We start from the raw sequence: 12,322 nt of genomic DNA, 5'->3' as shown, positions 1-12,322 counted from the left end.
GAACGAGACGACTCTGTGGCTGTCCTAGACTTGAATAAAGGTGAGCTGCCAACTGAACGAGCCCTGGGGATCCATTGGAATATGAGCATAGATGTGTTCACGTTCAGAATCGTCCTTAAAGACAAGCCTTTCAACCGACGTGGTGTGCTCTCTGTTGTTGCGTCGATCTACGACCCCTTGGGCTACTTATCCCCCGTCACTTTGATCGCGAAGATCCTGTTGCAAGAAATGTCCCGAAGGAAGCTCTCGTGGGATGAGGAGATGTCTGCTGATGAACTTGTTCGATGGAAGACCTGGCTTGCGCAGTTGCCACAACTGGAAGAGTTCCAACTGCGAAGGTCCTTCATACCACCAGACTTCGGAGATGTTGACACCCTTCAGCTGCACCACTTTGCAGACGCAAGTCAGACAGGCTATGGTGTAGTCTCTTACTTGCGTGTAGTTGGTGTCAACGGAAAGATTCATTGCACTCTCGTCATAGGACGGGCGAGAGTCGCCCCTCTGAAAAGGACCACCGTCCCTCGTCTTGAGCTGACGGCGGCTGCTATCGCTGTACAGATGGACTCAAAGCTGAAGACTGAGCTCGATCTGAAACTGGCCCCGTCAGTCTTCTGAACTGATAGCACGTCAGTACTGAAATAACTCAGAAATCCGACTGCGAGGTATCAGACCTTCATGGACAATAGGGTCAATCTCATTAGGGATACATCTGACATTATGGCTTGGAGATACATCAATACTACTGCGAACCTAGCAGACCTCGCGTCACGTGGCCTCTCCGTCGCTGACTTCCTCCAATCATCTTTGTGGTTTTCAGGACCAGATTTCCTCAAGATGGACGAAACGCACTGGCCAACCATGCCCGAAGACGTTGTCAGAGGAGAGCTTGATCCAGACGCCGAAGTGAAGACTTCTCCCGTCTTCGATAAAACGAAGAAAAAACCAACGTTCATTGAATCAATAGCGACAAGATTCTCTTCCTGGTTGAAGTTTGTCAGGACCGTCGCGTGGATGACAAGATTTATCCGCCACATGCAGAAGGCTCGCCCATACAGCGACGACTCATTCTCGAGTGCGGAGCTGCGTACCGCAGAGAATTTGATCTGGAGACTGACCCAAAGCCAAGAGTATGAAGAAGAGTTAAGCACCCTCTCGAAGAAGGGAAGATCGCTGAAGAGGTCTAGTAAATTAATCAAGCTGAGACCATTTCTCAAGGATGGATTGCTCCACGTTGGTGGTCGATTGCAGAAATCAACACTGGCAGATACGGCCAAGCATCCGATCATCCTACCCAGCAGTTCTCTGGCGGTCAAGCTTATGGTGAGAGCCACGCACGAATCCTGCGGCCATTGTGGCCACAACCACCTGATGACCCAGTTGAGGACAAACTACTGGATCGTCCGCGGAAATGCGATAGTCAAGACTGGCATTCGAGAATGCTTGGTCTGTCGCAGACTAAGTCGTCGTCCTTTAGTTCAGGTGATGGCTGAAGTGCCATCCGACCGGCTTTGTCCAGATGAAACCCCCTTTACTAACACTGGGTCGGACTGCTTCGGACCGTTCTTAGTGAAGCAAGGAAGGTCCACAGTGAAGCGTTGGGGCGCTATCTTTACATGCCTTACCTCGCGAGCAGTCCACCTGGAAGTGATCGATACAATGGAACAAGACTCCTTCGTCAATGCCATCAGACGTTTCGTCGCTCGCAAGGGGCCTATCAAGAGAATATGGTCCGACAACGGGCCCAACATTGTGGCCACGTTACGAGAGCTAAGAGAAGCTCTCCAGCGCTTCAACGAAGGAGAAATCAGAGACACACTCTTGATCCGAGGCATAGAGTGGAACTTTCATCCACACCATGCCTCACTTCGGTGGAGTGTGGGAGCGTCTGATCAGGTCCGTCCGAAGAGCCCTCACAGCGGCCTGTCTCCAACAAGTCACGACTAATGAAACGCTTCGCACTCTGTTCTGCGAAGTGGAGGCTGTTGTTAATAGCCGACCTCTAACGAAGATCAACGACGACCCGAACTGCCCTGCCCCTCTCACGCCTAACATGATCCTAACTTTGAAAGGGTTACCCGATCCCTTCACATCCACATGCAAGAAGGACATGTATGTGAAGAGGCGATGGAGACAGGCACAGTTCCTCGCTGACTAATTCTGGCGCAGGTGGATACAGGAGTATCTCCCCCTGCTTCAGGAGCGCCAGAAGTGGTCACTCCCAAAGCGTGACATCAACATCGGTGACGTCGTTCTAACGCTGGACGAGCGGCTTCCCCGAGGCAGCTGGCCTCTAGGGAAAGTCATGGAGGTCACTCGGAGCGCTGACGGTTGCGTACGTCAAGCTTTGATAAAGACTGAGAGCGGCGAGTTCAGAAGGGCCGTACCGAAACTGTGCCTTCTATTGGAAAATGATAAAGGCGATGATATAAAGTGATGTACATGAGGTGTAATGAGCGTACACCGAGCGCTGCTCACTGCATTTTGTAAATTTTGAATTTTATTATTTGAGTTGAAAATATAGCAAGGTCAATTAAATGAAGTAACCCAAGTGATGCCGTATCTACGGAAATATTTAGCCCATGACCAAATAGGGGGCAGTGTAAGATACGCCATAACGTATTTCCAAGAAATTTTTTGTGTTCTTTCTTAACCATGATGATTAATTTAGTTTTCCTTATTACGTTTTCCAGGACCAACTCTAAGCGCCGAAAACATAACCTTATATGGGCATAGTGATGGTCTAGGTCCATGATTGGTCGGCTCAGAGGGGCATCTCGCGCTAGACAGAGTGACGTCATGGCCCCGGACCTTGGCAGTGCATGGCTGTCCGCTGTGGTGTGAGCATCTCTGTGCTCAGCTTGCTGTGTTGACTGATGCAGTGATTTAGGAGTGTCTCTCCGTGTGTGAAGGACCAATCACACATTTGGCTCGATAACTAATCACTCGCAGGAGATTAACGGTACCACCTGTGAATATTCTTTGAACTGAACTTGAAACAGAATTGGCATTGGGAAAAGATGTAAGTATTATTTATTGTAATGAACCCTATTGCAATTAATGTAATCCTGTACCATTGCTGTATTTTCTTTATTGACTTGTATTTATGTATTATAATGAACCCTTTTGCAATTAATGTAATCCTGTACCATTGCTGTATTTTCTGATTGACGAGCTTTTTTTTTTTTTTGTTTGCAGCTAAAACCTCGTCCCATATACAAGTTGTACTCTTCAATATATCTAATTATAAAAGACGTGAGTTTCAAGACCTACACGCCAATAACTTAGAACTTTAACTGAGAGTGTGAACCCCTCTCCAGTGTTCTACAATGGGGGTAGCGAGTGCAGCTCTACATGTACCGTTTGTCAATACTTAAGAGTGGTGATTTTTTTTTTTTTTGTCCTTTGCGAGCGAGGCGGAACAATGCAGAGCAAAGATCATTGTTTAAAAAATAACCTCAAAATAATAAGCAATGGGGATAGCAAGCGCAGCTCTACATGTACCGCTTGTCAGTACTTAAGAGCAGCGTTTTTTTGTCCCTTGCGAGCGAAGCGAGATAAAGAACAAAACATTAATATAAAAAATAACCTAGAAATAATAAGCAATGAGGATAGCGAGAACAGCTCTACATTTATCGCTTGTCAGTACTTAGGAGTAGATGGTCTATGTTCCTTGCAAGCGAAGCGAGGCACGGCAGAGCAAAAACCATTAAGTTTTAAGAAATAACCTTGAAATAATAAGCAATGGGGATAGTGAGCCCAGCTCTACATGTACCGCTTGTCAGTATTTAGGAGCAGTGATGTTTTTGGTTCTTTGCGAGTGAAGTGAAACGCCACAGAGCAAAAACCAAATATAGTTTTAAAAAGTACCTGAAATAATAAGTAATGGGGAGAGCAAGCACAGCTCTTCATTAGGGCTTGTCAGTACTTAGGAGCAGTGACGTTTTACCACCCAAAACCCTTGGTTCCCACTGCGGGTCTTGTATTAAAGATGGACGGATATTTATATTTCACTATTTGTTTATTTGCAGTAAAATAAGAGTCCTTTCCGAAGGAAACGGGAGTTTTTCTATGGGGAAAACGCTATTTAGTAAAAGTTTTTCCCGTACAAAACTATAAAACAAAATATTCAGACAGGATCTATAATTTTACCAATTATATTTCATATTCCAATACTGAAAATAAACAGGTTTAAATTATAAAACGGTTTTTCCTAAAGAAAAAAGTAGTTTTTCCCTAGGTTACATTGCCCTGTAATACAGTACAATAATACCCAAACTAGTAACATAGCCGAAGCACCGCCTATGTGTTTTTCTGAACTACTGGGTGGAAAGAGGCTCCTATAACAGTACAAAAGCAGCAAAACAGATTTTTTTTTTTTCATTAAAATCTGTAACTTTGTTAATAAAGGATTGTGTCAGTCGTATATGGGGATAGTGTATTTGCAAAGATCTATTCAATTATGCTAGCTTCAATGTCCTAACTAGTATTGAACCATTCTATAATTAAAACCAAGACCGCCCATGCCTATCTCGCATGGACGGTGTGGTTGCAGACACTGCCAACAATTTCTGCTCTAGAGCATACACTGTAAGACCAAGTCGTCCAACATTAGTTATAGATGTCGATCTGTATTGAATAACACGCTCTGTGGCATATTATTGTTGTCTTAGAATTTCAAATAAAATCATTACGGAATGGAAGTAGATGAAGAAATACTTTTATGTGGTACAATAATCAGTGCAGCTGAGAACGAAAAAAAAGTACGTAAAAAAAGAAAGCATTGGGCAAAACAATGGTTGCTAAATCGCTCACATAATTCTCATGTGAATTTGTTACGTGAACTAAAAGAAACTTCTCCAGATGATTACAAAAATTTCTTGAGAATGGACAATGAAACCTATCAGGAGCTGTTAAGCCTGGTTACGCCTTGCTTGAAAAAAAGGCTACGAAAATGAGGGATGACGTGATAACAGTACACCAAAAGCTGTCAACAACTTTACGATTTTTAGCGACCGGTCAAATTATATTGAATGGGAATATAAAATGAGAAAGTAATACGGTAATAAAAAGAGTAATAATGGAGAGAAACGAAGGACGGAAGGTGGGGCGAACGAACAAACGAACAAATGGGTGCTAATGTTAGCATGAAATGCTAACATTTGATCTACATCAGGTATGGAATCCTAACATTTAAACTACATCAGGCGTTGGCAGCACTGGTTACTGTATTACTACAAGAAATAACCTTTGAAACGGCTCCTCCCAAATATATCCAGGTATACTGATTTGTCTTTTTCTACGGTTATAATAAATACCAGAAAGAAATGTATAGAGAAGAAAAGGACTGAATTACGGTTATATATCGATTCCCCAGTATGTTTTCCCCACCCAAAACCCCGAGTTCCCACTGGGGGTCCCCCATTATCGGCGGATATAGATGTATATATATTTCTGTAACTATTCATTTGCGACGGGAACGAGTGTTATTTTCGAAGGGAGCGTAATTTTTCCTATAAGAAAAAGTAGTTGGAATACTAAGATACATTGAGATGTAATAATATACAATGAAACCTAGGTGAGTTTATTTTACCTACTTGCAATGCTATAATTAGTGTGCTAAACAAGAAGAAAATAATTAAAACTCCAACTACAAAAGATGAATGGAAAGAACTATCTACGTCCTTTGAAAGAAGTGGAATTTTCCACACTGTATTGGAGCAGTAGACAGTAAACATGTCAACATAAAAAAACCAGCAAATTCAGGTTCATACTATTATAATTATAAAAAAAAAACATTCAGCATTGTCTTGTTTGGCATTGCAAATGCCAACTATGAATTCATATATGCTGAGGCTGGAGCAAATGGAAGAGCATCAGATGGAGGAGTTCAATCTAACAGCAAATTCTTTGAACAACTTGAAAACGATGACATTACATTTCCAGATCCAGAGGATTTACCTGTAGGAAATCATGGGAAAATGCCGTATGTCATGGTAGGAGACGATGCATTTGCCCTCTCTGAAAATCTAATGAAACCCTTCACTGGTCAGCTAACAGATGAAAAAAGAATCTATTCCTATAGATTATCTCGAGCAAGACGAATTATTGAAAATTGCTTTGGGATTCTAGCTAGCAGGTTTCGGATTTTATTTACTACTATAAATTTAGCACCTGAAAAAGCCGCACGAATCACATTGGCATGCTGCTATCTACACAATTATATCTTGAAAAAGAATAGACAGTTATATTTTCAAGGAGCTGATATAGAAAATATAGATACTGCACCTGTACAGGAGGGTTCTTGGAGATCTGATCCGCAACAACTAGTCCCATTACAACCAACTCAGAAAAGAAATTCTACCACATGTGCTAAGCAAGTAGGGAACAAGTTTTGTCAGTATTTCTATACTGATGGTGCAGTCTCATGGCAGTGGAAAATGTTAGGATTACAACAACCTTCTGCAAGGGTAGAACAGCAATAAAACATCAAAAACTGATAAAGTTTATTACCATTAAGTAATATACATTATAAAAAATGTATTAACTGAATATTACATTCTTAATAAAAATAACAGATTTCCTTTAAACAATGAAAAATTAAAATAAAATATTGTACATTATGAATGTATATGCATCCTTGAAGTTGTATCTAGGTATACTACAACATTATAAAAATACATAAACTAAATATTACATTGCATTATTTAAAGGAAACGTTTTTGAACAAACTAAAAATAAACTACTGTACCAAATGAATGTATTTTAATCCTTGAAGTTTAATATAGGTATTCTACAACTAGTTTAAAGAATAATTCGGGTCTTGAAGAAGTTCAGTTATAGTATATTGACTCCCTTGGCTTGTCAGTCGAGACATTTTCATTGGATAAATGATAAGTGCATACAGGTTGGGTTGAAAATGTCAATGGGGTTGATGCACGAGTACTTGACCTACTGGACGATAGTGACACAGAATCCAATGTTAACTGGTTTAATTGGCCCATTATAAGAATCTCATCAATAGCTTTTTTTGCATACAACTTTTGTGTCTCGTTCAGCTTTCTGTAGGATACCGCCCAGCTATCCGCATAGATTGCGGCTTCGTCCTTCATGAATTTCTGCTCTTTTATGAAATCTAAATGTTCGACAGCTTTTTGCAAATAGTGATCTTTAGTTGTATCATGAGTAGCCCGCATTTTTCTCTTGGTACCTACAGTATTTCCAATTCCCTGGTCATCGCTCTCATCCAAATTACTATCTCCAAGTATATGGATTTCTTGATCTCCTAAAAAATCATGCAGCAAATCGAAATACCATAAACTTGGTTCGTACATGTCATCACCGCCCCCACCAGACTTTTCAGACTTTTCCTTCTTTTTCAAGTTCTCATATTGTTTATTTTTTTTTTAAATCATCTTGAGTGGCATTGCTAACTATTTCCTTAAGGTTATTCAACAGTACTTCCCATGCTTTATTTCGTTTGTTTTTATCTTTATATTCTTCGCTTTTCACTTTCCAAATCGCAGGTAAACTTCTGTATGTATCAATGAAACTTCTCCACTGTTCTGTGTCATTTATATTTGCCATCACGTCTATTTAACACTTTTATAAAACAGCTATTTCCAAAAGAACGTGTCTTTAAAGCAAGGACTACTCGCAGTCAAATTAGGCTTCCAACTGATGTTGGTTGTGAAGTTTTACAACAAGCGCACACACTGTCAAAAAGGTTGTACAACATTAGGCCACGCCCCCTTACAATCAAAGCTGCTTTGATTATCTCCAACCAAACCAACCAACCAAAATCTTGTTGTACAACCTGCCCATACACTGTCCAACATTTCATACAACCCAACCAAGTTGTACAACAAGTTGGGGAATGTATGGCCAGCTTAAGGCTCCAAGGCCCGTCTCAAATATTGCTAGACAGTGAATTTACCATATCTACCACGGAAAAAATATACAGGTCATTCACTCTACCAAGACAGAGCACAAAGGAAAAGATAAAGCGATCTCTGCCAAGTCACAAATCTGCCGAGCACACAGGGTGGCCGAAATGCAGTTTATTTCGATATTTTTAATATAAAAACGATATCTACCCACTTTGTAAATTACACAATGACCACCGAAACTACATAATCACGCTCAAAACCATAAGTAATCAATGATATACACCAGATAATAAATCTATAAACAATATATGTAGAGATTTCTCGTTATTTTGAAATACAAAGCTCTAACCACATGATCTGAAAATATTAAACCTTTCATATAAACATGCCATCTATATTTACAAATTAAAGGCAAATTTAAGGCATCACCAACCCCTAAACCAACCATACTTTCCTTGTCAGGGAGGAGCACTTCCTCCCACAGGAGAATCGACGAGCAAATGAGTTCCTTTTAGACAGACACTCGACACTGTAAGTTGTAACATTAACTACCAAACGGTTCTAATAGACCAAACAATCGTTCAGTCATTTAGAAGTCTCAATCTTAGCAAATGTAATAAACATTTGGATTTATGTACATTGATTCATTATCAGAAAAACATGCAATTAGATTAATTTTTTACCCGGTAATGAAGATCATGGATAATCTAATTTGCCGTTGACCTATGATTTGATTTGGAGTGTTCAAAGTACCGCTCAAAATGGTAGTTTTCCTCCGAGAGACTTTTCAACACCAAGTCAGGGTTGCCAGTTTGGCCCTTTTCAGGCCAAAAAACCTAAAATTTGGCCTTTTTAAAGAATTGGTTAGCCTTTAGTAATATGAAAAAAGGCGAGCCTTAAATATTATATTTTTGGCATTTTTCTACTAATGGGTTGGCCTTTTAAAGCTTCTGTTGATTAGAAGTTGGCCTTTTCTCATTTAGGAAACCTGGCAACCTGCACCAAGTGGTGTAAACTTTGCCATTGTTACAGATAAATTTATAGTTCAAATGTATATTCTATAAAACTTTGCATACTATTGAATGACTATAAGATATTGTTATACTTAAACCGCTTTCCCAGCACTATAAAAACACTTGGTTCATGCAAAAGTTAACTTCAGTATACATAATTCAAGATAATAAAAAATATGCGTGAGGATAACGTAATTTACATATATTACGATGGAAATCAAAACAGGCTATATTGTAGCTATTTAGAGGAATTGTGATAATGAATTACTGTAGAGGAAATTTTATTAATACCGTACTCTAAGTTCATATTAGGTACGTGTAGGCTATAGTATGGAAAATGAAAATTTGTGACTCTTCTGATATTATTATTATTATTATTATTATTATTAGCCAAGCTACAACCCTAGTTGGAAAAGCAAAATGCTATAAGCCCAAGGGCTCCAATAGGGAAAAATAGCCCAGCAAGGAAAGAAAATAAGGAAATAAATAAATGATGAGAATAAATTAACAATAAATCATTCTAAAAACAGTAACAACGTCAAAACAGCTGGTATTCTCTCTGCTATAAATACCAAACTATCAACAAATGATGATAATATTTTTTGAAATGAAGGGATGTTTTTTTTTTCTTTTTTTAAATAAAGGCACATAGCGGGGATGTGAAATGTATATGTGTAGCTTCCCATTGAGTAATAGGCCTATACCAAAATGACACTGCTTAGGATTAGGCTAAACATCAATGTGTTAAATGTGAAATGCTGAAGGCCTTGGAATGCATACGATTAAATGACTGTGAAAACCGGTTACCTATAGAAGTAAAGAAAACCATATTTGAAGGATTACTAACACCAATCATGACATATGGATCAGAGAGCTGGACACTGACCATCAAAGACAGCAGCAGAGTTCAAGCTTCAGATATGAAAATCTTGAGAACAATAATGCACAAAACAAGAAGAGATAGAATAAGAAATGTAGATTTTAGAAGGATGGTTGGGGTATCTCCTATGTTGAACAAGATTGGGAAGGGACAGCTGAGATGGCTGGGACATTTAATGAGAATGGATGGAAATAGAATTGCAAGGGACTGGACGCCTGGTGGGAGGAGATCAAGAGGTAGACCACGTAAACGCTGGAGGGATGGAATTGAAGAGATTATGACAAAGAACAACATGCCAACCATTGAACAGCTGAGAAGAGAGGGAATTTTTGAAAACAGAATTGAGTGGAGAAGACAACTGATTCCACTGACAGGCTGAAAGCCTACCTGGGAGTGGAAGTGTGAAGTGAAGTGAAGTGTGAAGGTCCTGTATAGAGTAGGGTTCCCCTGTTGTACAGGACTAGAAAAATGGCCTTTAAGGTAAAGAATTGACCGGATACCATGTAATAAAATGCTTCCAGAAGACTGAAATTATAGAAACATCATTGTTCAAAATACATCTATAATGTTCAGAAAGCTTCCAGAGGACTAAAATTACAGAAACATCATTGTTCAGAATGCATCTATAATGTTCAGAACGCTTCCAGAAGACTGAAATTACAGAAACATCATTGTTCAGAATGCATCTATAATGTTCAGAACGCTTCAGGAAGACTGAAATTACAGAAATATCATTGTTCTGAAAGCATCTATAATCTTACACATGTACGAGAAAAGTAAAGGATTATAGTGTTTGGCCATAATAAAGTACGAGGAATTTACGAAATAATGATTGTAGTAAGAGGAGAGCTGCATGACTTATTGTATTAGCAGTAATACAGTTTTCACCCTACTAAATGCTATGGGTTTATGATAATTAGACTAGGCTATAAACATTAATGGGAATATAAGGAAGGGAGTGAAGACATTTCATGTAAGATTTATGGCTATAATAATTCTCATATAATGTAACATTACATTATGGAATATGCCTCCTTGAGAACTTGGGGATTCTAATATTAATAGCGTTGAAGATTTAGTTTTTCACGTATCATAGCAAAAATATTTTTCATGAATTTAATATATATATATATATATATATATATATATATATATATATATATATATATATACACACACACACACACATATATATATATATATATATATATATATATATATATATATATATATATCATGTCCTCCTATGCCTATTGACGCAAAGGGCCTCGGTTAGATTTCACCAGTCGCCTCTGTCTTGAGCTTTTAATTCAATACTTCTCCATTAATCATCTCCTACTTCGCACTTTATAATCCTAAGCCATGTAGCACTAGGTCTTCCAATTCTTCTAGTGCCTTGTAGAGCCTAGTTAAACGTTTGGTGAAATAATATCTCTTGGGGAGTGCGAAGAGCATGCCCAAACCATCTCCATCTACCCCTCATCATGATCTCATCCACATATGGTACTCGAGTAAACTCGCTTATAGTTTCATTTCTAATCCCGTCCTGCCATTTAACTCCCAATATCCTTTTGTGGGTTTTGTTCTCAAATCTACTAAATATATTGGAGATTGCTTCATTGTCATACCATGACTCATGTCCATAGAGTAACACCGATCTTCACTAAACCGACATATAGTCTGATTTTATATGAAATTTTAGGCGATTCGATTTCCAAATTTTACTTTACTTAGCCATTGTCTGATTTGTTTTTTTCAAATTTTCACTAAACTCTAATTCTAAAGACCCTGTATTGGAGATCATTGTTCCTAAATACTTAAATGATTCTACGGCACTAATCCTTTCTCCTTCCAATGATATTTCATCTTCCATTGCATACCCAGTTCTCATCATCTCTGTCTTTCCTCTATTTATCTTCAGCCCCACCTCGTGTGATATTTCATGCATTCTGGTGAGCAAATCCTGTGGTGTTCTGCTAAGAAGGACAGCATTATCAGCAATCAGCAATCACCAATTTAGTCCAATCCTTCTCCACCATCTCTGACTGTTCTACACATTAATATATATATATATATATATATATATATATATATATATATATATATATATATATATATATATATATATAACTCATAAAAATGGTGGATGTTATAGGGGTTGAAAATAATTATACAATGAAATATGGTATAATATGATTATTGCTAGCTAAGCTACAACCATAGTTCGAAAAGCGGGATGCTATAAGCCCAAGGGGCCCCAACATAACAGGGAAAAATGGCCCAGTGAAAACAGGAAATAAGGAAAACAGTAGTTTGGTTTGCTGTGAGCGATCAGACCAAAGTCTTCCAACATGACCACTCCACAATTAGCAGCGTTGTGATGAAATGGACAAACCCCAAACATGAATTAGGACATGTCCGAGGCCTTTGTCTTAACGTGGATTAGAAACAGCTGTATTTGTTGTTGTTGTGTGAATGTATAAGTACTTGTACTGGTGAGACCTATTCAAATAAACATATGAAAACGAAATTTGGGACTCAAA

At 38.7% G+C, this 12,322-nt stretch overlaps 1 long non-coding RNA gene across 6 annotated transcripts in view; it reads right to left on the bottom strand.

Annotated features, from left to right (window-relative positions):
- Positions 1 to 12,322, bottom strand: part of LOC137638319 (uncharacterized) — a 1,154,758-nt gene that overhangs the window by 853,592 nt on the left and 288,844 nt on the right. For 3 of the 6 annotated variants that reach the window (XR_011044030.1, XR_011044031.1, XR_011044035.1), the window contains exon 1: positions 8,337 to 8,391. The exons of 1 other annotated variant lie outside the window; for it this stretch is intronic. This is a non-coding gene — a long non-coding RNA (uncharacterized lncRNA). Of the gene's footprint in view, positions 1 to 8,331; positions 8,392 to 8,569; positions 8,591 to 12,322 lie in introns of those variants that run through there. 2 more of the 6 variants (XR_011044034.1, XR_011044032.1) reach the window with 2 other exon arrangements.

The sequence above is a fragment of the Palaemon carinicauda genome, chromosome 3, assembly GCF_036898095.1.
Source record: "Palaemon carinicauda isolate YSFRI2023 chromosome 3, ASM3689809v2, whole genome shotgun sequence".
NCBI classification, from domain to species: domain Eukaryota; kingdom Metazoa; phylum Arthropoda; class Malacostraca; order Decapoda; family Palaemonidae; genus Palaemon; species Palaemon carinicauda.
Note: the sequence above shows the minus strand (reverse complement) of the source record. Positions and strands in the feature narration are given on the sequence as shown.